General features: G+C 37.1%; 1 protein-coding gene, 1 long non-coding RNA gene and 1 other non-coding gene across 12 annotated transcripts in view; 2 read left to right on the top strand and 1 right to left on the bottom strand.

The window, feature by feature from the left end:
- The window catches only part of LOC132516940 (uncharacterized), a 141101-nt gene extending 130424 nt beyond the window's left edge, over positions 1-10677 (bottom strand). The window contains exons 1-3 of the long non-coding RNA XR_009539530.1: positions 10605-10677; positions 10147-10208; positions 1685-1854 (exon numbers count right to left, since the gene is read on the bottom strand). This is a non-coding gene — a long non-coding RNA (uncharacterized LOC132516940). The remainder of the gene's footprint in view (positions 1-1684; positions 1855-10146; positions 10209-10604) is intronic.
- A 633-nt stretch (positions 10678-11310) lies between these two features.
- The window catches only part of MEF2C (myocyte enhancer factor 2C), a 169865-nt gene continuing 155323 nt past the window's right edge, over positions 11311-25852 (top strand). For 5 of the 10 annotated variants that reach the window (XM_060143245.1, XM_060143261.1, XM_060143243.1 and 2 more), the window contains exon 1: positions 11312-11497. The gene's annotated coding sequence lies outside the window, so the exon portion shown is untranslated. Of the gene's footprint in view, positions 11498-13945; positions 13979-25852 lie in introns of all 10 variants that reach the window. The other 5 variants (XM_060143246.1, XM_060143244.1, XM_060143258.1 and 2 more) reach the window with 3 other exon arrangements.
- On the top strand, positions 17600-17706 carry LOC132518967 (U6 spliceosomal RNA). Its single transcript, XR_009540073.1, has one exon. It is a non-coding gene; the product is annotated as a U6 spliceosomal RNA (small nuclear RNA).

Genomic DNA, 25852 nt, shown 5'->3' with positions numbered 1-25852 from the left:
TCACTTTCTCCATTAATTCTTTCCTTTTTTCATAGAGTCAGTTAGGAACCAGCAACAAAGGTTGGTGATGTGTTTTTGTACTTCTTCCTCCAAATGAAAACAGTGATTGTCTTTTCAGGGATGTAATTTAACAGTTTGATGGATACAGTTTTGGACCAAGACTAGGAAGGCCAATTATAAGTCCTGGGTCCAGTCAGCAAGAATTCATTAAGCATCAAGTACATTCCCCACACTATGCTACAAAGGAGTCAAAACATGCCCCTGTTTTCCAGACCATAAATCAGAGGAGAAGACACATACGTGTTCATCCAACAAGCACTACCGACTACACTTTACTCCATGCAAGGCATTGAAGACTTGACAGCCAACAAGTCTCAGTTCTCAACAAGGGGCTATCAAAGAAATGAACCGGTAACTGAATGTCAAGCAAAAAGTCATGAATATCTTTGAAAAAATACAAACGAATTCTCATTGGAACCCTAGAAGAGAAAGCTGGTGAAATCACGGAAGTCTTAAGGAAACAGGTGGCATAAAAAGAGATCAAGAGAATCTCCCAGATAATGTAAATTATAGTACATTCACTAATGACAAGGATGGAAAGTAAGGGTCCATAAGTTTTCAGAGCAAGTTATTTGCTTTCTTGATAATGACTGAATCTATTTGTTCTTCTCATCAAATTCGTTTTGGTGACATAAAATGATAACTTTTAGATTAATGACCAACCACTCAGTACAAGGAACGCAGAAGAATTTGCCTTTAAAGGTTCCTGATGATAACTGTAGCTGTGAAATCTCAAGACTGAAATTATCACGAGGATATTACAATAAACAAGACTTGCCTCTTCCACCACTACCCCACTCACCCACATGTGGCTATGAGCACTTGAAATGTGACTAGTCCAAACTGAGTTGTGCTGTAAGGGCAAAAATAAACACTGGACTCCAAAGACTTAGTTACAAAAGAAAATGTGCCAATAATTTTTATACTCATTACCTGTTGAGATAATATTTTTGGATATATTGAGTGGAATGTGTATATCATTAAATTACTCTCACATGTATCTTTTTACTTTTTACTGTGGATACTAGAAAATTATTGAACTGTGCTAGTCTAAAGGCATTGTGAAGAAGAATAATTTTTTGAAGTGTTTCATGCTAGAAAGGATTCAGCAACATGCACTGGCATTTTAATATGATGGTCAGATACAAAAATTTTATGTAACAAACCACTCAATACATTCCTCCCCAAAACGCACAGTTAGGAAACAAGAGCATCTCTCTTGATGAACTGAATCTCCTGCCCCACTCTGATCTGATAGTGAGTGTCGTCGGTTTTCACACCTCCCTTTTTCTCTGACTGGCAGAACACTTGAGTCTAAAATTCAAGTTACTCAACTTCAGGCTTCTTTGCAGGAAGGCCATGAATTTCTGGTTCAGTTTAATCCCACCCCTTATTTCTTACTTGGCTTCGTTCTGCTCCTTACTGTATGCGTCTTACTGAAAGTTATGAAAAAGCTTTTTGGAACTAGGAAGAATTAAATAGCAGATAAGAAAGTGAGTGAGCCTCTGACTATGGTGTAATCAGTGAGAGGCCACTCTCCGGGGACTCACTATGTCTGTGGCCCTTCTCCCTGCTACAGGTGTGAGGCAGAATGGATTTTTAGCAATACCAGGTCAGTACTCACATTTGGGATCATAAATACAGCACGGGCCCCATCCAAGGCTGTCACCCAACCCAAGGGTCAGTGAGACAGACAGGCATAACATTCGAAGGGCACAGTGAGTTCTGCAGTCCCATGCAGCTGTAGGTAACATGGTCTCAAATCAGGCAGAGAAGGAGTGACTACTTGAATACCTAGAAATCAGGAAAGGAGTGGTCATTATCAGATCTGATCACATTCCGTAAGCCACCACAGTGCGATCTAAAGACAGAGACAGCATCCAAAGACCCAAGTTGACTTGGCAGAGACCTAGTCCCATAAAAAGAGAAAGGGGATCATTTCTGTGACTGTGAGGCCACACAGGCCCCTGGGGCTAGGCTCAGAGTCAGGCCCTCCCAGATCCAGTGGACTACAGAGACTCGAGCTGAGAAGGAACAGTGAGCCTCGCAGTTGTAGTTGGGCCACCAGATGTACCCACTGAGGGAGAAAAACTCAGAGGCTCTAAATATGCTTCCTATTGTCTTTGGGTTTGGTCCAGGAACTGACAGGATTGGCTACAGGTGGGAGCATAAGTACATTCAGCTCAATTTTGTTCAGGTACACACAGGGCAAGGAAGTCAGATGGTGGCAGTGCCTCTCTCTTTATAAAGTGGAGGAATTACATTGGTGCTCATTCAACTCTTATTCCAAAATTAATGTTTCAAGGATATTTAGGCTACCTAGAAAAAACCATTTCAGAGCTTCCCAAATCTATGAAAAAGCCACTGCTTCCTGTTAATCCCTATAGCTCTCCAAGAAAAATGCTTGTAATATTATTTAACAGTACTACAGAACCAGACTCACATGGTACAATCTTAAGGTTGTAGGAAAAGTACACAACATGTGGAATGTTATGCAACCTTAAGAGTCCTTATAATAAATACATTAAAAAAAATAAGAATAAGAAATAAGTAATAATTTTCTAAGATATACAGAGATAGGATAGGATACAGAAAAGATCATGGTCATATAAAAATCAGGACCACCCAGTTGGTACAAATTACCAGAAAATAAGAAAGACATATTCTGAGTCAGCTGTATCATTGACATGGTCTGGTTTGTTTTCATAAATGGTTTTAAAGGATTTAGCACACAAATAACAAGTTTTTATTTCAGAAAATCAAAATTAATAAAATGTCAAAATAAAAAGTAGTATACAACTGGACACCACAAAAAAAATGAGAAAAAGTCTCAGGATCTGATCAATAATAAACTCTCTGTTAAATCTAAAATATATTATTTCTATCTTAGCAAAATTTGAAAAAAATGGATCAAGACCCCATCGATTCATCAATTCTTTTAAAAAAAGAAGAATGAGTTCAAAAGATAGAGCTAAGTATGAATTTCACAAAGTAGACATAGGCAATTTCATATTGGCCGCTATGTTCATAAAGGTAAATGACACAAACAAAGCTGCCTAATCATACACCTTGAGACTCTATTTCAGGGAGACTCAGATTGGATTAAAAAGTCTACGGATGTTTGCTACCCAGTGAATATTCCACTAACACACACAGGTACAGACTCAGACACCCTCCTTAGTCCAAGGGCAACTCCAAGGAGGTCTTCCTCACACTGAGAGGAGGGGTGAGTTTCTGGAACAACAAGAACAACAACAAGTAACATCAAAATATTTCCAGGGTTTCACTAGTGGCACAGTGGTTGAGAGTCCTCCTGCCGATGCAGGGGACACGGGTTCATGCCCCGGTCCGGGAAGATCCCACATGCCGTGGAGCGGCTGGGCCCATGAGCCATGGCCGCTGAGCCTGCGCATCCGGAGCCTGTGCTCCACAACGGGAGAGGCCACAACAGTGAGAGGCCCACATACCGCAAAAAAAAAAAATATATATATATATATATATATATATATATATATTCCAGCTTATACATTGTAAGCCCATCTAGTCATGGATTTGTGAAATACAGACACAGCCTAATAAAATTCTAAGAAGACAACTGAGTTGTCACAATGTGACAAGAGTATAAATTCACATTGAATGGCTTTTCTAGTGCTTCCTACTAAATATGAATAGAACCAAAATATGTCTCCCAACATATCAGAAACAATATATATATTCTACTTAGTTTCAACGGGGAAAAACTTTTATAACTTAAGAATACTCAAAATATGTGACAATCTGTCACTGAATTAAAATACATTACAGTAACAAGTGACAATGTATGTACAAAACCCACTGCAGCTCTGTGTTCGTCCTCACACACAAGGGCTATTTCTAAACAGGTCAGAGTAAAACTCTGGCTGACGGGGGTTGATGGCAGGATAGGACCTGAGATGAGCCAAAACTGTGTGTAATCCAAAACTCATTGATACTTAAATTTGGAATAGGTCTTTGAACTTACATCTGAACATGTTGTAAGAACATGAGACTCCTGTTACCGTATACAGGCTCATCCTTATAAAATGTTTGCCTTGTATGGTGACGATATTTTACTGAGGCCTTAACGAGTAGGGCACATGGCTCTGTGTGGCAAGGGTGGAGGAGGGTTACTCACAAGCCTTCTGCAAGTCCATTACCACTAATACATGCCTCTCAAATAGAAGCAGGGCCTGACTGGGAAGTTGTAGGAGACAAAGGAGCAGTAGAGACCATTGCCTCTGGACTTGGGAATAAGGTACTCCTCCATACACATACCCCATAGTACTTTCCATTAACTGAGTATTATTACAATGTATTGTAACTGGCTATTTCGTTCCTTGTATCTTCCATGAAATTGCAAGATTTTTAAGAAAAACCATTTGATTTTGAAATAATTAAAAATTCACAAAAAGGTGCAAAGAAATGTCCTGTGACTGTGCTGTGTACCCTTTCCCCAGTCCCTCTCCCCACTCCCAGTGTTAACATCTTGCATAACTACAATAGCAAAACCAGGTAATTAACATTGGTACAATCCATAAAGCTTACTCAGACATCACCAGTTATGCATGCACTTATTTGTATGTGTGCAGCTGCATGCAACTTTATCACATCTGTAGCTTTGAGTAACCACTCCACAATCAGGACACTGAACTGTGCCATCACCACAGACTCCCAGTGCTACCCTTTCATGTCCACACCTACTCCCTCCCCTCCCCTCTCACCCCTGGCAACCACTAATCTGTCCTCCATCTCTGTAATTATGTTATTTTATGAATGTTATATATATGGAAACAAGCAATAATGTATCTGTTTAAGGTAAACTCTTTTCATGCAGCACAATTTCCTTGAGGTTTATCCAAGTTGTTGCCCATAGCAATAGTTGATTACTAGTTATTGCTAAGTAGTATTACATACTATGGATATATCCCTGTCTGTTTAACCATTCATCCATTATGCTCATTTAGGTATTTCCAGTTTGGGGCTATTAACTAATACAGTTGTTATGAACATTCATGTACAAGTTTCAGTGCGAAAATAAATGGCAAGATTTTTAAGGGGACAGGTTGTGTCATATTCATCACTGTATCTTCAACACTTTATAGAACACACAGTAGGTACTCAAAATACTTGCTGAAGGAATGAATGAAAGAACCACAACATTGCCTCTAAATGGCAGGAAATAAAACAGCTCATCTTGTGGAAAAAACGTAATTAGTTGGGAGGAAAAATATCAGGAAGAGGTCCTGGAAGTTGCACAGACAGTTTAAAGACTTTAGCAGTGTTCCAAAGTACACACACAAGCACACACACACACACACACACACACACACACACACTTCAATTCCAACATTTTTCACTTTGTTTCAAGTATTGAGCTTCATGTGAAGATAGTGTTTGAATTAATAAGCTATGGTTAAACTTTTTAAGAAACAATTGGAGAGACTTCCTATCCAGCCAAAATGAATTAAGAGGGGCTGGATGTACCCTCCTTCTTAAAACAACAACCACCACCAAACTCTGACAAACTATATGAAACAATGATTTTTAAGACACAGGACATCAGGCAACAAAGAACAGTTATCCCTGAGAGATGAAGAGCCAAGGAGGTGAATCTTACGAATGTCCTGCTTACTGTCTTGAGGGTTTCTTGGCAGTGGAACAGGGAGGGTAACTCAAGGGACACAAACTCCCCGAGCTGAGGAAACAGAAGTGAAGGCATGGCAGAACAGGGTGGCTACAGGTCAGAGCCCATGGCAGAGAGCTGCTGCACAGAGAAAGTTCTCCTAAGATCTGCAAAGAGTCCCACGCGGGAGTTTAGCAGAGTATTGATCTGGGCAAATGTGTGAGGAAACTACACGAGGCTGGGTATTCCTAACCCTAAGGAATAAATGGATCTAAGCAATGATCAATACCTGCTAACATCTCAAATAGAGACAGAACCAGTAGTTTTGCCCAGCCTTCTCCAAATGAATCTGGTCAGGTTCCTAGTCTTAATTACCAACTAATAGGATAGACATGGGACAGAGGACCTTATTAAACAACTCCACAGGAATGCATCAGCAAATACAAACTATGGAAAGCTCTACAAGCACAATCCAGTTTTCTCAACAAATAAGGAAAAATAAATACACTGAGGGGGAAACCTATAGATTAAAAGAGAAGAGAAATATCAACCAATTGCAAAGTATGGATCTTAAACATACTCTGTTTCAAACAGTAAAAAGTAATTACAAAAAATTTTGAGGCAATTGGAAAAATTTGAATATTGATTGTACCTATTTGACAACAATAAGAAATACTGACTTTTTCAGTGTGGTTTATTTTTTAGATGTGGCTCATTTTCTCAATTTTAAAAAAAAGTCATAATCTTTTAAAGATACCTACTGAAATATTAAAGGATGAAGTGATGTCATGTCTGGGATTGGCTTCAAAATAATTTGGGATGAGGTGAGAGGTGGTAAGGGGATATGATGAAACAAAGTTGCCTACAAGACAATAGTTGTTGAAGTAGGTGTAACTGTATGCAAGTTCATACCGTTCTCTCTACTTTTAAATATGTTTGGAATTTTCATATAACAAATTTAGATAAATAAACTTAAAAACACACAAATAAATACATAATTGAGGTGGTAGTTAAGGACTCAGCAGTCACAGTCTGAATGAAAACAATTTCTCAGACACAGCGAGATCAGAGACGATATTTTACAAGGACACTGAAGACTGTGATTTGCCGGATTTCCTTACCGGAGAACCATGTGTTCTCCACACAGAACACTGTCTTTTAAGCAAGGATAGACCTTCTCTCTGAAAACCTGACAGTATACAAGTGGTTGACTACCTAATCTAAGACACCAAAAGATATCAAAGGAGACCAAAAAACTGGGTCTATAAACGTGGTTGTTACTTCTTCCTATTCTTTTAATAAGGCGAGGTGTGTGAGAAGTCTAATAGAGCATGTTGACTGCTGTCCTTCCAACAGCATCCTTGCAACACAGCTCATTCCATTCAGTTTGGCCATTCCCATGTCTACCGTTTGCTTAACAACTCCATTTACTGCTCACACTTTTCAGTTTCTGGGTTTTGAGGTGAGGGGAAAGGAATCTTTGGAGATGTCCAAAATTCTTTCTCAAGTCAAATAATTCATTAGAAAGTATGTTTTATCTAAAAACTGTTTTCTTTTTTTTTTTTTTTGACGGTAGGAGGGATATTTTGAGTAGCTTGTCCAAGGTTCTGCCAAAAGAAATCTCCTCTCTCTTCTTACCTTATCTGAATCCTACCCTCCAAAAGGATATGCCCAAGTCCAATAAAGGGAGCTCCTAAGAGGATGAGTGTTATATCTTCCATTTAAAAAAATTCCTCATGGTCTATAGTTCAATATCCTACAAATAACCAATATGCTACATATATGCAAGAAGTGAGTTGATTTACTGATTTTTTTTTAAATGTAACTTTTAAATTCTCAGTATTTTAAGTAATTATTCTGTCTATAATACTACTGTATTAGTACTATTATTAAAATATCATCATGCATCCTAATGTTCATTTTCACTAAATGTCTGAAAAGGCCTTGGAAACAGATTTAAACCCTGATGTGTGCTTTGGGAGCAGAATCAACTTTGGGGGATCAAGGCCAGTGAGCATTTGTGTAGGCTGGTTACATTTTGGGAAATATTTGCAAGGATGTATTGCAGAAATTGTAAGTGAACTTTTCAAAATATTTATCACCACAGTTAGAACTTTTACTAAAGTGTTTTTCTTTTTAGACACAGTCTTGTTTACAATGGCCATTTTAAAAGTTGCTAGGCTGCGCTTATAAAACAATATATTATAATGTCTTCCCATCAACTGTATTAAAAACACTTATCTTTGGGAAATGTTATAAAAAAATTTACTACAATGATAATTTAAATATTAAAGCAAATATAAAAAATGATATTGTGTGATAGAATACCAAAGGATTAAAAATTCTTTGTGAGAGGGCATTTTAATTTCTGATAAAAACAAAATATAGTACAGTAACCACTAGTCACATATGACCTATGTAAATTTAAAGTAATTAAATTTAAATAAAATTTAAAATTCAGTTTCTCCATTGCACAAGCCAATTTCAAGTGCTCAACAGACACATGTGGCCACTGGTTACCATACTGGACAGTGCAGATAGAGAACATGTCCATCATCACAGAAAGTTCTATTGAATAATGATGGTCTTTGTTAGAGAGGCCACTACTGATGAACTGATGTGCATATATCAATTTGTTTCTATTGTCATTTTCTCTTTGGTATAGGAGGTTGAATTAAACCTATCAGATTTAAATGATTTTTCTGGAAAATCTATATTCTAATGTAAATATTTAAAACTGTGCCACAAGCACTGCAGTGTAGATTTTCTTTTTCCTCTCGCTATAGGGAGAATGGAATTTTTTAAAATTCCATTTCCTCAAGATAAGGAATTATAACATTAGCTAGTTTTCCCTTTCAATTTGCATTTTCTTTCTTTATAATGATCTATTCTAACCATGCACTGCTTCCGAGTTTACCCAGCAATTGCCACCAATTAACTTTATTTTGTGGAAAGGAATTCCTAGTTTAGAGGGCAGTACCTCAGGCCTCCACCTCCACACTTTTGAAGTTTGTAACTAGCATTAAAAAAAAAAACTCTCACAGCCTAGCCGGGTCCTCCGACCAGGTGAAGGGTATGTCTAATTTAGCAGAGAAACTATGAGTGAGATCATCTCTGTCATTCATGCTTAGCAAGGAACCAGGCTGCAGAGCAAAGTCAGAAATACAACAGTAACAAAAGTAAATACAAATAATATGAAAAACTCCCAAACCACAGGGCTAAACCAGCTGCATTTAAATGCAACTCCTGAAAACCTTGATGAAAAGTAACATGTCTGTGTTTAAAAGACTAGTTAAACCACATAGCTGACGCAAATGGTAAAAAAGATCTATAATTACATGAGTATACTTTTAAGTATTTCATTAAAAAGTAATCTATAATGAATAATCATTTAGCATTGAAAATAATTTGATTTTAAAAGTAGAAAGGTCAAATATGAAAAACATAATAAAGTCCAGGTAAAGAAATACTCGAGGGCTTCCTGGTGGCGCAGTGGTTGAGAGTCCGCCTGCCGATGCAGGGGACACGGGTTCGTGCCCCGGTCCGGGAAGATCCCACATGCCGTGGAGCGGCTAGGCCCGTGAGCCATGGCCGCTGAGCCTGCACGTCCAGAGCCTGTGCTCCGCAACGGGAGAGGCCACAACAGTAACAGGCCCGTGTACCGCAAAAAAAAAAAAAAAAAAAAAAAAAAAAAGAAATACTTGAAAGAACAATCCAATTATTTTAGAAATGGATCTTTCTCCAGAATAGCATATTGTTTTGAAACTAAATTTCCATAGTAGATTCCATAGTTCCTGAAAATTAATTAGAGCCTTGAAATTAGCTACAGAAGCTTGGGGACAAAAAAAAAAGAAAGAATGAATGAAAATAATATGCCAACCTCCCAAACCGTTTTGCTAACAGATTTTTGCATTTTGGAAATTACACTTGCTTTCAAGATTCTTTGGGTCATTTAAATACTTAACCTCATCTCTTTGCTCACTTGCTCATTCCCCAAGCAAGTCTAAAACCAAATAAATTGCTATAAATGTTTACCAACAAAAATATTATTTTACAAGTCATTTTTCTTAACTTTTGAAATTTAAAAGGTTTTATTACAATTAGGTAACTACTCCTGGCACAAGGCCTCTGAAACATTGTTTCTCAGACACTAATGGGTCTTGGAAAAGTTTGAAACTCTTAATTCATTAAGACTCTGAGTAGCTGTTTTGTACCTAAGAATGAGAATTGATGGAGAAGTTGGGACTAAACACAAAATTTTCTCAAATATGAGGAAAACATAAGGGTTTTGTTATGATGCATGTAACAATCAAGAACCTGTTTCTTTTTAGCAAGCTCCTAAAAAGTACCTCCCATATAATTATTAAATAAAAACACTCACTTATTCAGTACTCAGCTAGCTTTTAAACCCTGAATAAGAGAAGTACAGTGAGAGAGGTACTTACATGGTTTCCTTGGATACTGGATGATGCCATTCAGGTCTATGTTTTTATCTGAAAGTGGTGCCCTGTGGAGAAATGAGGCTTGGTGAGTGGCTGTTTATACGTAGTAAGTAAATAAGAACTTTGTTTATTTTACAAAGCACTTTTGATTTTGACCCAGATTTCTTCTTCTCATCACACCCAACCCTGGTAAATGGCAATAAAAATATGGCAGAACAGGTACTTCGCACAACTCTTTTAAACACCACTTAAGAAACCATAATTAGTAAAGCAAAAGCTCTGAATGCCATGGCTAAGCACATTACTCCTTGGGCTGCTTTCTGTATCTTGACTACTATATTTATGTCAGATGTATCAATGAACACTGCCTGCCTCTCTCTTTTCCTTCAAGAGGAATTGCTCTCAAAGCATCAATAAGGAAATTAATCTAAAAAATTCACAGAAATGATAAATGTCCTTACCGTCATCACAGAGTAAGAGAACTCTAGCTTTAGCCCGCTCCTAAACACCCAGGTTGCCACAGACATTAGCTGCCATTTTAAATGTCGTAGTGGGATCCCAGATTCCCAATCGTTTAAGTGCTATGAGCATACAATTTTGACATTCAGTCTGTCAGAACTACATGCTTTCTAATTTTGGTAGCATGATTAATCCCCCCTATGTGATGAGTTTTAACCTTCTGATATATCTTTGGATCAAAAAGAACAAATGAGCTACAGCAAAGAATGGCAACTAACTTTAATGCTTAACACAATTTAATAACCTGAAATGAAGTAAATGTGTGTTATGTTTCCATTAAAAAGTTTCCAGCCACAATTAACTGAACAAAAACTCGTCTTCTTCCAAGATCATTCTTGGAAATGTAATTTTAAAGTCTGTGTGAAATAAGAAACTTACTTTTTACCATATGAAAGCAATCTCATTTTTCAGGAATGATTTTTGGATAGACTTCCGATTTGATATTTTCCATTTGAACTAGCAGCGAAGGGGCTAGTAAGGGGGGAGGAGAGGAAAGCAAGTCTGTGTTCTTTTGCCAGCACTGACAAAGGTCTGGTTGTCAGTGATACCTTTGCAGCTAAATTTACTCCAGAGTGACAGGAACAGGTGCACCTTGGCCTGCCAGACACTTGTGCACAGGGATCACGCATCTTACGGCTTGACGATCAAGGGGGGAAAGCCTGGGTCTTCATAGAAAAGGAGAGGAGGCAAAGGAAGCCCAAACTGGGGGTTTCTCTTCAAAGCCAGCTGGTCTGGCTTTATTCTACAGGAATTTTTTTACCTGTCAGAGTTTGGACAACAAAGCCCTCAGCAGGTGCTGACGGGTACAACTTCCTGGAGAAGCAGAAAGGCGCTGGTGAGTTTCAATTGCCAAAATATACTTTTTAATCTCTAAAAGTTGATTTTGTTATCTTGGAAGAGGCACTGCTGAGGTACCTACATTCAGAAAGCTGATGAGACCACTGGAATCAGAGCCAACTAACTCAACAGTGGGTTTTCCTGGTGTAGAAAGTAGGGCTGTTACCATTTGACAACTTTTTAGAGTGAAAAAAAAAAAAGTTTTTTTAAAAGAAAATGCTTCATATTTTAAATGTTGGTCTCTTTCATTACTATCTTCAGTATCTGAAAGATGAAGAGTTAATTATATATATGATACTAGACTATTCAAATAAATATACAAATATCATTTCGTCTCCTTTTTATCTAATTCTGTCATAATCTACTCATTCTAAATAAAATGTTATTTTTCAATATTTCTCCAAGTAAAAATGTGAAATGGTACATGCTCTTTTCAAAAGTTTCATGGGCTAGAATTTTTTATGCATACATGTGACAGGAATATGATTAGAGAGAATATGAAATTAATTTTAATACAATTTTAAAACATGTATTGCACAGAATATTTAATAATTAGAAGTGGCAACATTTTCTTGTTACAAAGAGTTTCTTCAGAGAAAAATTTTCAGAATAAACAATGAACACTACTAAAGCATGTTTTTACGTCATTGATTTCCAAAATTAGAACATTTATATAATTGGTATTTTTATTTTGTGAATTCAAAAGTTTAGGCAAAAATATTTTTTTCAGAATAGGATTTCAATTAATGCAAAATATGGAAAAATGAGACCACATGTTAGGACATATTTTTAAAAAGTGATTCTATTTCAAGGACTCATTCTTTTAACTATGCTTCACAGCATTTCTCTACAAATTGTTGTATTATAGCAAATTGAAAACATTTAAGCAAGTAGGGAGCGTAAAGCTAGGGACTATACATAGTAAACATATGAAACCATTTTAATAACCAAAATCCATATTCACAAGTAACATGGACTAATGAATGTAAAGGATGCGCGGCATACATTGATCAAGAATGCTATAAATTATTATGCATAAAATCAATTTTCTTGGCTGTGGGGGGCAAAACTGGTGCTTAAGAAGAGAAACGTTCCTACCAATATAAATTAACACTATGAGGCAATTGTTTTATTCAGACAATCCCATAAATAATTTTCAATCTACATGCTTAACACATTGTCGCATAGTGGGAAAATAATAAGATCTGATTGTTTTTAATGACCACTGTTATCTAAAACAATTTTCAGATCAATGATGACACGGATACGTCACAAATTTATATGTATCATGCTCTTTGAGACTAACCTAATTGCTGTTTAAAATTATGAAATATTTGTGGTTTAAAAAGTTACCAGAAATTATCCACCCCACCAAAAAAATCTCATATTTTGAAAACACAATCTTATCTACATTTTAATGAAACCATATTTTGAAACCTCAAAACTCAAATCTGATTTTTATTAAAATTATGACATGTAGAATATGGTTCAGAAGATTAAAGCATATTTTATTTTTTAAAAAGGAGTGTACTTATTGTGGTTTCCAACTGCTATTTTTATGTGATATTTTGTCATCTTCGTCATATTGATTCTGGCACCTGAGTAACCATGGCCACTGAAATTTTTAGATGACTTCATTAGTCTCTTAAAGAATGAATATGTATTCCATGCACTTCATAATTTTTTTTATTTACCTGGTCTGTTAAATACTATATTCTGAAAGAATCAAAGTACTCGATTTTAAAGATGACTAAGTGCTGCAAAACTGAACATACACTTTTAAGTCAACTTCGAAATTACATTTGTTAAGTTTTTGTGTGCAATACAATTGGCTATAATTATAAATACTGTTTGTCATTAACACTAAGTATAAATAATACAAAAGCTTCTTCCAAATTATTTTTTATGACTCTTGTGAATTAGTTAAGTGTGACTGAACCTATTAGAAACAATGTTAGGTATAGCCCAAATATTTCTAAATAACTAAAATTTATAATTTTAACCCTGCCCTAAATTGTTGGCTTAATCTAAAATTCTATGATATTTTCTTTTACTTATGAGAAAAAGCTTTAAATCCTAGTTTGACATGCAACTACATGTTTGTCCTTTCTGATAAACTTTCAACTTTCATGTCAGTAAAATACCTATGCCAACGCCCGCAATGTATGGGAATGGTTTCTTTTAATAAGCCTTAGTTAGAAACTTGGCTTAAAGTTGCAATGACTAAAAGTTTAATTGTAAAACACATGCACTTTAAGCATTATTTGCAATACATCTTCATATCTTAAGGACAGCTTATAGTGGAGAAAAATTAATTATTCTCCCCTTTCAGAAAGACATTTGAAAACCATTTTGTTTACCTTGTATATTCATAGGGAAAATCTTGGTTCTCCCCGCAACTAACTTCAATAAATTTTATTCTGAATATCAATCTATTTAATTTCAGGACAAAGAAGTTTCCAGCTAAAATGGTTTACTTGTAAGTATTTAAAGAAACAAAAATACTTTGGCAGCTTTATATGTATCTCCTCATTGACCAGCCACCTGACTGACAGCTGTCAACTGTCTGTGGGCCAAATGTAACCCAGTAAAGATAAAAATTACATATTACTCATCCCTGTTGATAATACATGGTGCCAGTAGGTTTTCAAATAGGAATAACTAGACTGTAGATATAAAGAGGTAAAAGAGGAATCATTTTAACTGCCTACCATTCCTCCTTTGTCACTAACTTGTTTCCCCTTCTTTTTCTTATTTAACCCATTTCTCTCAATGTCCATATATCACACCTACAAAGAGTTAATTTCCTTAAGGAAACTTCATATGTAAGTAACAAGTATGTGTCCATGAAAATACTGAGCAGCCAGGTAATGATGGCCACACATTTCTTTCAATCAAATCTCCTTTTAAGCTCATGGAATCTTTGAAAGAGTTTTTGAAGCTTTCAACTACTCATTTTAAAGAAAATGAAACAGAAGCACAAAAATGATATTTACCCAAGGTCACCAACCTGAGGATGTAGATGCAGACTTGGAACTGTCTCACAACTTCACGATTTTTTTTTCTGTTAGACTTAAAACATGTGGACTGTAAAACTATAAGTAAAAAAGAGCACATGGAAAATTAATGTGAGTTACATTTCTTTGGAGAACAATTTTCAGTTACCAAATTTAATACCTTAGTAGATGAGATACAATTTTATCAGAGCATATTAAAATGTAGTTTTAACAAAGAGCAAAAATACATTAAACTATCTATGGTATAAATTCTTCTTTAGTTTCTCTTTACCATTTAAACTGATTTCCAAACTGAAAATATTTATGGTGCATATGAAGTAGCAGAAATAAAATATAATCAATAGCAGCATATATGTTTAGAAGATGAATGCAGAAATGAAAAGTCAGGTTGAAATTTTTTTATATATTAGGGGATAATTAAAAATACCAAATATACCAAAGTATAAGCATATGTATAATACTGAAGTGCAGAATATATTAAACCTTCACATAACTGACTCAACAACTAACTAGCTTGTGTATGTATGTGTATTAATTACTAAACCTCTCTGGACCCCAGAGGCTTCATCAGCAAGTGTTTCCTAACAGCTAAGACATTCTATAACTCAATAATCCTGTATTAATATATCTGATACTTATTCATATAATTATTAATTTTATTAATAAAAATTTATATTGCTATATTTTGTTGATACTGCTGCACAACACACTGATTCAAGGTCATGAAAATATATTCAAATTTTTTCTGACCCTTCAGAAAAGAAATTGTTTAGGAGATATCTACCACGTTCTGAATTTAAAGTAATTTATATTAACCCTGGGCTTTGGAGAAATATTTGCCTTTGAGAAGTGTTTTCTTAAAATCCAGACTTGGAAATGAATTTTTTTAAAAAGGAGTGCGGAGCTTAAAACATTGATATAGGATACGGGAAGAAAATGTGGGCAGGGTTTCCCTGCAAGGACTTCATCTAAAATAATCTCCAACAGCTCTATGATACCATTTAGCAACTAAATTATATATCTAAATTTACAAATGAATTTGCTTATTCTATTACATTTAGTCCAAATCAACATTAGTCATTAATCAGCAAACCATTTAACAATATGCAATAACAGTATGCAAATCAATTGCAAGCAAAATAATCAGTACAATAATATCCATTTCTAACAACTGGGAAAGACAGGGGTGTCATAGCAAAATATGCAAAATCACAAGACTTTCAAATAAATTCAGTCATCTCCCTGCATCTCAAAGGGGTGTTAGTGAAAGTGAATGACTTGTTCCTCATCTGCCTTTGAAGGATCATAAATGTTATCTCCTTAGAGCTGAAGGCTGCTGTCCAAAGAGCACCAGAGCAGAAGTAGGCAGCTAAACTGCAGTCTCTGTTTCACTACTTAAGTCATTTTGTAACTGGAAACAACTCATGTAACCTCTGTGAGGCTACTGAATAGATGAGACTCTGCTGGGCTGTGTGTAAATCATAGGAAAGGAAGTTTTAGTTATCCAATAGAAGGGGTTTCCTCTGCTGGGTGTGAAGTCCCAAAAGGATTCTAGGACATACTGGTGGGATTCTGCCTGCAACAGCATGCCCTGCCCTCTCCCTATTGCTGTAAGTAGCCCACCATGTCAGCATTCCAAATAATTAAAACACCAGTATTAACCTATGAAATCAGCAGGCAAAACAAAATCACTTTGTAATACACTACTGTCCGGCTGGCCATATTTTTCCCACTTGGGTAAATGGAACATGAAAGGTCTTAGCCTCAAAATGATATTATCGTTCATAGCTTTGAACTTTTCAGTGTGTTCTGTAAGGCTGAGTTGACACAAAGGACTTAATGGTCATTTAATGTTTTCAGTTTTATGAAATGGGAGACTTTAAAAATTTTTTTATTGAAGTATAGTTGACTTACAATGTTGTGTTACAGGTGTACAGCAAAGTGATTCAGTTATACATACATATATATTCTTTTTCAGATTCTTTTCCATTATAAGTTATTACAAGATATTGAACATAGTTCCCTGTGCTATACAGTAGGGAGACTTTTTTTTAACCAAAGAAAACATTCACTACACTCACTGCTGCAAGCCGGCATGTGAATATGTTTGTTCGCGTCAGAAAAACATTGGTACAAGAAACAGGCGTGGCAGAGAACCCCTAATCTGAAGTGTTATAAATATCTGGACCCAAGAGAGGTTAATGGAAGCAGCTGGGTATGGAGAGGTTAAAAGGCTGGGAATGTGGATCCCTGTGTTGCCTGGGATGCCTGTGCTGTAAAGACCCCTCATGCCTAGTAATTACTCGGCAGACAGAGGTAATTACAAGGACATAAGGAACATTTGTATTGATTGAACTCCTCTTTCGTGAAAAGTCACATTTCTTAAGTGATCAAGAACAACGCTAGTCCTGGGTTTAGGGAATCTAGGCTCACAGCAGCTGGCAGTCACTGAAGCATGCACGCATTTGTAGGCCAGGAACCTCTGTTCCTGGATCCAAAGCTCATTTTACAGGTTTTGCCGAGATTCTGGAATCCAAGGAGCATATTCCACCCAAGAAAAGATAAGCACTACCCCTTAGATAAGTGAAGATGAAGAAGTGTACAGAAACTTAAGAGAATCAGGTCTTCACACTGCTTAATCAGTTTTCTAATAACCATGGGCAGAGTATATGTGACACGTCTTTTCTTGCTTGTTTATAATATGAACCAAGACAGGCAATAGAAAAATTCGTACCATTTTGAACTCTCATTCTTACTATTTTGAAAGGCATTCACTAACTTAAAAGCTCCATAAAACTTGTTAAGATGAGTTGGGAGAACAGGAACGAATAATGGAGAAAAGGGAAGGTTATGGAATTAGGACTTCACAGATTTTACGCTTACCCCTGCATTAAGGCAGTGGTTTGCAAACAAAATGTACATTAAGAGACAGCGGAGGAGCTAGTTAAAATGCAGGTTCCAGAGGTTGAGGCTCAGCGGGCCTGCAGTGGGGGCCAGAAATATAGGCACTCTGATAAACTGTTCTCTGTGCTCGATTGTTCAGTCCTCACTAGAGCCTTCTCTTCTTTAAGAGGGCAGTTCTGGTGCTCGCTTCGGCAGCACATATACTAAAACTGGAACGATACAGAGAAGATTAGCATGGCCCCTGCGCAAGGATGACACACAAATTCGTGAAGCGTTCCATATTTTTAGGGAACAAAACTGAGTTATTTGTGGTGAGGTGGATGGACCTAGAGACTGTCATACAGAGTTAAAGTTAAGTCAGAAAGAGAAAAACAAATACCGTATGCTAACACATATATATGGAATCTAAAAAAAAAAAAAAATGGTCATGAAGAACATAGGGGCAAGATGGGAATAAAGATGCAGACCTACTAGAGAATGGACTTGAGGACATGGGGAGGGGGAAGGGTAAGCTGGGACAAAGTGAGAGAGTGGCATGGACATATATACACTACCAAACGTAAAATAGATAGCTAGTGGGAAGCAGCCGCATAGCACAGGGAGATCGGCTCGGTGCTTTGTGACCACCTAGAGGGGTGGGTTAGGGAGGGTGGGAAGGAGGGAGACGCAAGAGGGAAGAGATTTGGGGATATATGTATATGTATAGCTGATTCACTTTGTTATAAAGCAGAAACTAACACACCGTTGTAAAGCAATTATACTCCAATAAAGATGCTAAAAAAAAAAAAAAAGAGGTCAGTTCTGCTCTACAGTAGCAAGAAACTGGAACTTAGGGATCTCAGGTCCTGAAAGATCAAAGCAAACGTGTGGATACAGCTATAGATGTTACATGTTCACTGTTACTTACTGTCTGATATAACTGTGCTTAAGTAGTTTATTTATTTTACTTATTTGCATGTGGATTGGCAAATGATAAGGTTCACCCAATACTAGTGACAAGCCAAAAATCATTCTCAAGTTCTACTTAAGTTTCAGGCACTAGATACTATAGCTTGAAATCTGAAGAATGGCTTGAACTGACTCTTCAGGCAAGTCATGAAGAAACAGCACAGATAGTGCTTCTTTTAAGTATGCATGCATACACATTCAAGTTTTGGAATACTCAATTAGTCATCACTGACCTATGGCGTTTAAGAGGTTACAGCCTAGTGATAATGTAAGGAAACCACAGGCTTTAGTCTCCCATGTGCAAGTCATTTTTGTGGCCATAGGCTACACAAACTAGAGTCTCACAGCTACATAAGGTGAGGTGAGAATGTGTGGATGGATGAACACAAATCGTTCGCAAATACTAGATAAACAAGGCAAGCATGTGCTTTATTCACTGTGAGTTAACCGCCATTGTAATCAAAGAGTAATTATAGTGATTAATAACAAAAATAATCATAGAAACTCTTCTATGACCATATTGTCTACAGTATACATCATCGATTGTTTAGAAGTAAGCTCCTTTGTTAGTGGTATTTTATTTGGAAGTGATTCAGAGAAATAGAAAAATATTATTAATGAAACCCTATGGTTGTGAAACAAAAAATGTAGCTTTCCAAAGCAATGAAAAAAAATCTGATTAATTGTTAATAACCAGTTGTGTCGGGGGTAGGGGGGCTTTGCTGAGTTTACAACCGAAAATAAAAGATTTACAGCTGAAAGGAAAGAGATGGAGCAGAAAAGATGAAGGAAAGATGAAAGAAGGGGAAGAGGAAGGAAATGGAAAGATGGGAGTAAATCTATTGATGAGCTATTTAACTATTTCTGAAGGGGTCAAAAGGAACAGGAAAACTGTAGAATGTTTCTTATGCATCCCTCTTTAAGTAGTGTTCAAATTTACTTAGAATCATATTTCTTCATTTCTGAATAAAGTGATTCCATTTGATATGGATGCTCCATATTTACAGGTTTAATGCTATACAAGGTTGGAAAATATTTATGTGCCCCATCTTTGCACATAGCAAGATGCTTTATCAGTGATTTCACAGAGGAGATAAAGGGCAGAATGCATTTTTCCCTCCAAGCTTGTATCTCTCCCCAGCCCTTCCAAATTCTTCCCTCATCCAGGTAGCAACACTATTCTCATCACAAGGTTCTTATACCCCCTTCAAGATGTTTCTGGAAGAATAATCACTAATTACACCTCTGGTGGCTTTTGGAGTGGGGACAGAAGGTAGTGCACACAGAGTGAGACCAAGTGACAACCCAGTAGGCTGTGGCCCATGGGACCTGCAGTAACTGTGTGCCTCCTATGCAAAGAGGGAACAGAAAAGGTGACCAGAACAACAGGTACTAAAGATCACCAATTTTTTTTTAAATAATAAGTGGACAATTTTTCAAGGATCAGGATATTTTGCTGATAGAGAACACGTTTTCCAATCCCAACCTTTTCAAAAACAATAAAATTTCTTCCTCAAGTAAGAGCCAGGTTTCCCACTGATTCGCACCCAGGACATACCTATGTCAGCAACTGAAATGGCAGCGGGCAGGAGGGAGCTGAGACATACTGAGAGTCTCCTCCCCAAAGCATCTCCTGACCAACACAGCAGGGAATTTGTGGAATCTGTGTAATCACAGATACTCCCTTGGATTATAAACTTTTTTTCAGAAAACTTTTGAAGAGAAGTTCATTGATGAGTAACACGTTTCTACTGCATCACTAAGTAAATGGGGTTGGAGTGCCTGTCTCCTCTGGTAGAACACAGTCCAAGAGAATTCTGGAACGTAAAGAGACTTCTGAGGAAGGAAAGGACCTTGTGAGTCACGTCAGGGAAAGGCCATGCTCAATAAAGAGCTATTATTGATTTTAAGAATTGCTGCTGGGTGAGTAGAGCATGCCAGAGTGAAAGGAGGACAAGCTGAAGGTGAGTAGAGGGAAGATGGCAACACAAAGACAAGCCTCAGCAGCCTTACCACACAGATAATGTTGATTTGAAAGGACTTAAAAACTCAGATTTAATAGGAAGCCACTAATTTACATTTATGCTAAGTTCCCTTCAATTTAAGAGTAAGATTATGTAATCAATAAGCAATTTAGAAGATGTCTAATGCCTTATTCTGGGCAAATGGATATATAATTATTTTCATAAGTCTGACAAAATCAAATATGAATACAAAAAAAAATTCTCTGATAAGAATGTTATATGGAACATTGACGAGGATAATATAAATTGGTCACCCCAAAACATAAGACTTCTTGATATAATGTATATTGGTTTGATCAACATACTGTCTTAAATGTTTTATATTTATTTCAAATATGAAATGCTCTAATATGAAATAAAACTGCTTTGAAACATGAAAGCTGATAGAAAAGAAGTCAGCTTCTAAAATTTGTTAGATAACTGACATTGAGACGTTTTTCAAGAATATGTGATAGCCCTCGAAAATGAAATAGTATAATGATAGCTAACATTTATTGAGCATTTTCTACATGCCAAGCACTAAGCGGCTACACAAATACAATTTCATGTCCTTTTGTCAGCAAAATTATCATCCAGGGGAGGTTCTGCCACTTTCCTCATTTTACAATGAGGACATTTAGAAAATTAAGGTCAAACAGTTACTAAGCATCTGAGACTGGATTTTAACCCAGGGTCTCTGATTTACTCTTTCCTGTCTGTTGTACATTCTCTGGAAAGGTATTTCCCACAATGTTCATACAATGATGCACAACTTTTCATTAGTGAAACTGATTTTTTTAAAAGTGATCAGACCTTTCATGAGTGTTAGTCACTAAAATGTCTCCTTAAAGGCTACACCACATTCATATTAGGGACACCCTTGAAATTTCCCTTTTGTATCTGCGATTAGTGTCAATTTATGAGGCAGATATCAAATAATCTGCTGCTTTATAATCACATCATAGTTTCTAACAAGCACCTTGTTCATTACATTTGGTTTGGATTTAGTTTTAGCAACAAATTCATCCTTAATGATAATGATTTGCCAACAATCAGACTGTTAAGACTGCAGAGCAAATTCCTAAGGATATTTCTGTTGAGACTTAAATGCAAAGACGTCATTACTGAAATAAGCAAATAACCTCCTAAAGCATATACCTTGAAGAGGATGACACAGGGTTAGACACATATTTGTGAAATATTTTCTGGTGGGGAAAAAATATCGATTATATCATCTCCTGCTCTCATCATGCCTGTAAGTGAGCAAAGTTTATTATGAGTATAATGAATCAGTATAGCATTGTAGCTAAAGGCATCTATTGGAAACAAAGCAACATAGTTTCACATCCTTTGGCACTTAAGAGCTATGTGACCTGGGGCAGGTAATGTTACCTCTCTTAAGTTTTCGTTTTAAACCTATATAAAATGGAGAGAACAGTACTTTCTAAAAGGTTGTTGTTTAGATAAAAAGAAATAAAGCTTATAAAGCAGTTAATACAGTATTAATCCAACACTGATAAGTAGTGAGTGGCCATTAAATATTACACACTCTGAACTTACTTATTTCAACCCACATTCTAATAAGATAGTGTTATTTTCGCACATATACTGCAAATATATTTGTATTAATAATATGAATATTATTTATATAGAAATATTTAGCTACAATTTATTTTAAAAACCTTCTATAAGAAATCAGACCTCTTTGGTTTGGGTCTTTGACCCAATGAACTAATGTCCACTGGTAAAACAAACTGGCTTTAATCACTGACTTAAATTTTAAAGTTTTATGGCATTTTACTTTTAGTTCTCATCATATTCCAAAATAATTTAGAGAGACTTTATCCCAAATAATGAAAATTAATTCTCTCTCTACCTAGTAAATTAGAATATAGATATAATTATTTATCTCCTTGTTTTTAAATCTAGTGAGTATTCGAAGCATATAAATCTATGCGTGATCTTGCCTTTTTGAAAAAATACAATTTTATATTGTTTGGTTTAAAATTTTAGCTTATAAATGAAATATTTTAGAAATAATTTTTAAGTTCTCAGCTAAGTAAAAAACCATCATTTGGAAAATTACCTAGAGAGAGGAAACAAGGTAATGTGGTAGCTTTATTTTCTCCTTTCAAGAAGCTTTTGTCTTAACTTGGTGTTCTTAGTGAGGAGACCTAACATGAACACCACATATAAAAGGCTTATTAACGATCTTTGAGTCTGTTTTTTTCCTGTAGTGCATATTTATACCTATCATGACATCAATAGGAATCTTACACATCCCAAGTGGGACGTTATTAAATAAACAAAAAAATGCAAAATGCCATGGTTTCTGTTTTTCAAGAAGTGGCAAACAGTCTCCTAGACATAGCTGTAAAGATGATTATGTGTCCAACACAGAACTACTTCTAGTAGTTCCCCCCTTCCCAGCAGGCCTCTGCTGAGCCCCGTTGCCATAGATGGCCATCAGACATTTGGAATGACATCAGGAGATAATCTGAGCAAGCTCTGCCCTAAAGAATTCAAGCTAGCAGGAGACCAAAGATATCAATGTCTTCTTGGCTGACAACAGCATAAAAAGGTCAACCAGGGTGAAAAGAGGATGGACGTGGAGTTTCCAGCGCCTTTTCAACAACCAAGCAGCTAACAAGTATAAGGAAGCATACCTCAGGAAAACAAATAAATAAATAAAGACAAAGGAAGCCCAAAAGTATCCTAGAGGCACCATTCCTGTGAAAGGGAAATAAGGCAACCTATAGCCACTGAGTCAGGAAATTTTAGGATTAAAGAGCTCTCTATCTCCTGAAGGTAAAACTCACAAACAGATCTCATCCAGAACTCATCCCCACCTCTCTTACAACCTACTTCTCCAACTTTTTCTACTGTGACAGCCCAGTATGGGTGAAGATGGAACTTAATGGTGGAGAAGTAGAAATCCTTTGCAGGAGAATAAGAATGGCTAACTTTTACTGCAGTTTACCACTTTCCTAGCTCTGTGCTTCACACTGAATAGCTCGTTGAATCCTCATAACAAAGTTTTGAGGGTAGGCACTTTATGTTCCACATTTTATCCATGAGGAAACTGAGGCCAAAGGGAAGTTCAGTAAGTTGTGCATAACCATACAGTTACCACGGGATAGACCCAACTGGCTTTTGATCACATAGATTCTCCCTAGTCAGACTAGCCTTTCATTAGTCAGCCATGGAGAGGTTGAGGTTTCTAGCACACTGCAAGCACTTGAAGAATTTAAAAGATTTTCTCTTAGGCTATCAGATTTCAGGGAAAATGGGAAGAATGCTTTCTACCATGAACCACATGCAAATGGTAAATTTGTAAGAGAAATAAGACATTAATTCAAATATGCATCAGCTCAGGAGAAATTCAAGCTTTAAAAAACATTTTCTTGTTATTTTTAAAAATTATTTATCATTCATGAGTACTCTTATCTGAACACTTAGGGGTCCTTCACTAAGGGTTAACTTAAAAGCTAATTACCATAAATGGCCAGAATTAATACCAACATTTCACCCCAAAATAGCAATAAGAAATATAGGGGATAATCATGGCAAAACCAACCAACCAACCAAAGCATTGAAGTTAGAAAGTTTGTGCTTTGCCTCTAAATCTGTATAATGTCTTCTGTTGTCTTTCACGTCTCAAATAGTGTAATTTGTAATTAAGTTTTGTTCATGTTATAAACCTTTCCAGTCAAATGCCACCCTAGTGATATCAGTCTAAGACATAATCAATATATCTGATAACACCTTCATCGAATTTGAGGAAGATTATGCTTTGCTAACAATTCTCACCTTATGTAACACCTTTCCTCCCTGCCCTTAAGAGTGCTTTCAGCTGTAACTTTAGAAGGATAATCCCATTTCCTCAGAATTTTTTAAATAGAAGTAAGTACAATATTATACCAATTAGTCTCTTTAAAAACGCATTATACAAATCCAGGACACTACCAATAATAAATTTTTAGTTTGGGAGATAGCATCATTCCCCATACACCTTATTCTTTATTAAATGGAATTTCTTCCTGGAAGAATACTTAGAAATATTTTTCTCTTGTAAAAGGGAACTGTTGTCTAAAATCTTCTGTCAGGTCACCTTTCTGTAGAGTTAATTTGCTTCACTAACCCCAGGCAACTGCCCTGGGCTGGCACAAAGTGTACTATACCCTGTCAGGTGACCTTATCTCCTTTCCAAATTGATGTCATGATTTGGGGGCACATCTCTTAACTTCCCTTCCTTGTAAAAAATTAGTTACTGCATTAAGTGTTCCCTAAGACCTCTTTCAGCAGGAAGATACTGAAATTCTGACTTTACAACTTTCCACACTAGTGCCAAGAAATACAAATGCCAAGAGTGTCCTAAAATTTACTGGTATCATAAAGCAGGTTCTTTCTTTTTTAAACCATATTCATTTGAAATTCTATAGCAGCACATGCCAACAGAACTCTATGTAATGACGGAAACGTTAAAATCGGGCAGTCAAATTAGGTAGCCACTAGCCGCCTGTGGCTATTGAGCTCCTGAAATGTGACTAGTGTATCTGAGGAACTGATTTTAAATTTTATTTAAGTTTATTTAACTCAAAGAACCACAATGTGGCCAGGGGCTGCCATATTGGTAGCAGCTTATAGCTTCAAGAACATGACAAGATAAACATTCTACATCTTTAATTTATTCAGCCAGGTACAGCACTATGCCTTTGGAGCACTAATCTTCCCAGAGCTCCATAGACAGAAACACAGCACAGGCATTTCCACTTCGTGCTGATAATTTAGCAAGAGAGCCCCGTACTGTTCTCACGTGCAAACCAATAAAGAGAGATGGAAGAGGAAAGGAAATTTGGGGGATTTTTTGTGTTTTCTCCCTCATATCCCATTTCTCCTTGTAGTTTGTGGCCTTTCACTAGCCAAGATGCGTACATATCCACTGAGGGAGCTTCACTGTTAGAGCCAACGGTTGGTTGCTGGTTTTTTAAAACAGTCCTATGGACCCCCCGAGAGCTTGGGCTAATAAATCAAGCTCGTGGACCCCCGTCCTTTCCTCCCGGTGTGCCAGGTGAGAAAGCAGGCTGGCTGGCGCTGGACCCGGGCGGCGGCCCAACCTGCGCGCACCACCCCCTCGCTCTCCCAGGCTTGCGAAGCGCTGCGGCGGAGCGCTCGGGCCGCCTGTGCCGCCGGGCGCCGAGAGCGTGCCAGCGCTTTGTGCACGTGCGTGGGTGGGCTCACTCTGTGCGTGGCTCGGCGCTTGCGCCCAGAGTTGCGGGGTCGTCTTTCGCCAACCGAGGGTAAATATCCTCCAGGTCCCCCCACCAGACCAGTAGGGCACCTCCCCTGACGCCGCCACCGCCCGTTTCCAAAACCCACCCACCACCGTTGCGTCCTCCTCCGTTCCCGGGAGCCCGCCACGCGGCCTCCTCGCCCAGCCACCGGCCGTTTGCCTCCCCCGCCAACCCGCTCCCAAGCGGT

This window comes from Lagenorhynchus albirostris, chromosome 3 (genome assembly GCF_949774975.1).
Source record: "Lagenorhynchus albirostris chromosome 3, mLagAlb1.1, whole genome shotgun sequence".
NCBI lineage: Eukaryota > Metazoa > Chordata > Mammalia > Artiodactyla > Delphinidae > Lagenorhynchus > Lagenorhynchus albirostris.
The sequence above is the reverse complement of the archived record's forward strand: the minus strand, read 5'-3'. Positions and strand labels throughout refer to the sequence as shown.